A 2616-nucleotide genomic window follows, 5' to 3' on the forward strand; every position below is an offset into this window, starting at 1 on the left:
AAATTTTAAATATAAATTGAAATGAACTTATTTTATTGTTTGTTTAGATTTTAGAAACTGTGGTAATGTAATCATTTTTATGATGATTCATTCATCAATATGTTATTATAAATACATATATAAATATTTCTCAGTCTGTTTTGAAGGTCACATTTTTGTTGCATATTTTGCTGCTAAATATAATGTGTGCAGTTTTATGCTGCAATTGTGTCACCAATCTGTGGTGATCACTTTTGCATATTCTTATGCTTTGTTTTACAGTTATTGAAAAATTTATAAATTAATTGTAGTATGCATTCGGGCAATGCCACTTTGAATCTGGTTTGCAACATCCTGCCTTCCCCCTTCAAGTAGCATGAAGTACAAAATTGGGCAAAAAAATAAAAAATTTATTATAAAGATTATTTTTCCCAATAACACAGCATCAGCACAACTTAAGCACAAAGTGCAAGATTTTCCCAAGATGGTGTGAAATATGTATCTCTCCTTTTCTTCCCGCCATACTCTTCCTCATCGCTGGGTGCCAATTGGACTTGTAATGGAATGCAAATAGGTTTTTCTCTTCCCTCTGACACAAATAATGGTTCCCTCTTAAGAAGTGGGACTGTGGATGGGAGCGCCTGGCTTTGAAAAATGGCATTGTTATCATGAAAAGTAATTTCTAGGTGAGTAAATTGCTTTCCTTGTTCCACCACTTTTCAATTAGTCAAGGAGAGCTCGTGTGGCGGAGATGCGGGCGGTAATAAAGCACCCTTTAATTCATGGTATTGTGATATCTGACACAAAAGAGAAACTGAGCCAATTAAAGCTGTGGCGAGGGACACGGCTTATAATACATCCTAAAACCTCTGCAGTCTTTAGAGGCCATATAGTCGGCATTCTCTTGCTCTTTTTGCCTTTCTTGTAATCCCTGACTCATGGTTTTTGTGTGTTATGAAAAAGAGATGATCATAATTGACATCTCATGGATCGACGCAGGTCTTCCACAGCAAGACGGTTGTAATGAGTAGAAATATATTTTGTTGGCTTTTTTTAAATAGGAAGTACACTCATGACTGACTGGAACCAATTAAGGTTTTTATGAGCCTCAGGGTGAATCTCATGAAGACATGTCCAGGTTACATATCATCATGACATTTAAAAAAAAAAAATTACAAGCATATTTTTAGGACCATTTTTTAATAATTTATATTTTATTTACTATCATTTTCATTCCAATTAAAGGAATAGCTCATGAAAAACTGAAAACTGACATCATGTACTCACCTTGGTGTCATTTCAAATCATATTAATTAATCAGTTATTTAATTTTAATTTAATTTATTTTAATATTAATTAAATTTTCTGTTTAAAAATAAGGCATGTAATAATTTTAGTGCTGTCAATCGATTAAAAAAAAACAAAAAACATTTTTTTCTGAAATTATTAATGATTAATCGCGATTAATCCCACCTAAAATTAAAGTTTTAAAATATTTTTTAAATGTACTTTTACATTAGTTTTTTTTTATTTCACATTCAATCTTCAAATGAATGCAGAAAAAACATAAAGGCAGTATATATTTAATATTTGCTTAATGGCATCTTTTTTATGACAGAAGGCGAGTATCACTTATACCAATACTACTGATTTCTCTATGAAATTGTTTTCTTTTTCCTAATATTTAACCATTAACTATAGCCATTCAGCATTACAGTATAATTAAGAGCTATCATTTTTAATTTTGATTATACTTTGAAAAATAACAACTTCTAATTTAAGTGAACTTAAAACAATCTTCACATAAACCCTATAATAAATGTCATGCTTAGCAACCTGTGCTGTTCAGCAAATAGGAAATATACAGAAATTAAATAAAGTTATCAAACACTAAATTCTAAATAAAACATAGATGAATCCTCAAAGCTACACAAGTTATTGATTTCCTCTATTTTCTTTTGTTCTTTGAGACATCACAGCAACTGGGTTATTAGGTTATTTTGGCTGCATTAAGAGCTGCCGCTGATAAAGCTGAAAACCACTGCATTTCAGAGAGATGTTCTTAAATGGGATTCATATAACAAATACTTCCATGCCCAGCTTTAAGGTAGCTTTAATCTCCTTTTTTTTAGCTAACTTCATAACTTAACTGATGACATAACTATGATACTGCATGCTCGTAGTTTCATTTGCGCTTTAATATGAAATCTTACATCTGACTGCAGTTTACTTTTGTTCTACTGAAGCGCCCTCATCACCTGTACATTTTCTGTGCTCAGTTGACTAGCGTCTGGCGACGAGGTGAAATTGGAGTGTGCATCTGAAAAGTCTCGTAAAAACGTTCTGCGTCTAAATAAATGCAATTCTTGTCAAGAAAAAAGAGACAGAAGCAGCAGTTTTGAGTGGGGTGGCCAACCCTAGCTCCGCCCTTGTGTAAATTGGGTTAAATATTTAATTAAATATTAAACGGCAAAAAATAATCACATGTGTTAAGGCGGTAATATTGACAGCACTAAATAATTTACATTTATTCGTACATTTCTTAATATATTACATTATAATTTTAATATTAAAATGTTAATATATTAAACATTTTATTTTCATGGTTTAATTATATGATCATTTAAAAATATTCAC

This window comes from Sinocyclocheilus grahami, unplaced genomic scaffold (genome assembly GCF_001515645.1).
Source record: "Sinocyclocheilus grahami isolate Dianchi unplaced genomic scaffold, SAMN03320097.WGS_v1.1 scaffold295.1, whole genome shotgun sequence".
NCBI lineage: Eukaryota > Metazoa > Chordata > Actinopteri > Cypriniformes > Cyprinidae > Sinocyclocheilus > Sinocyclocheilus grahami.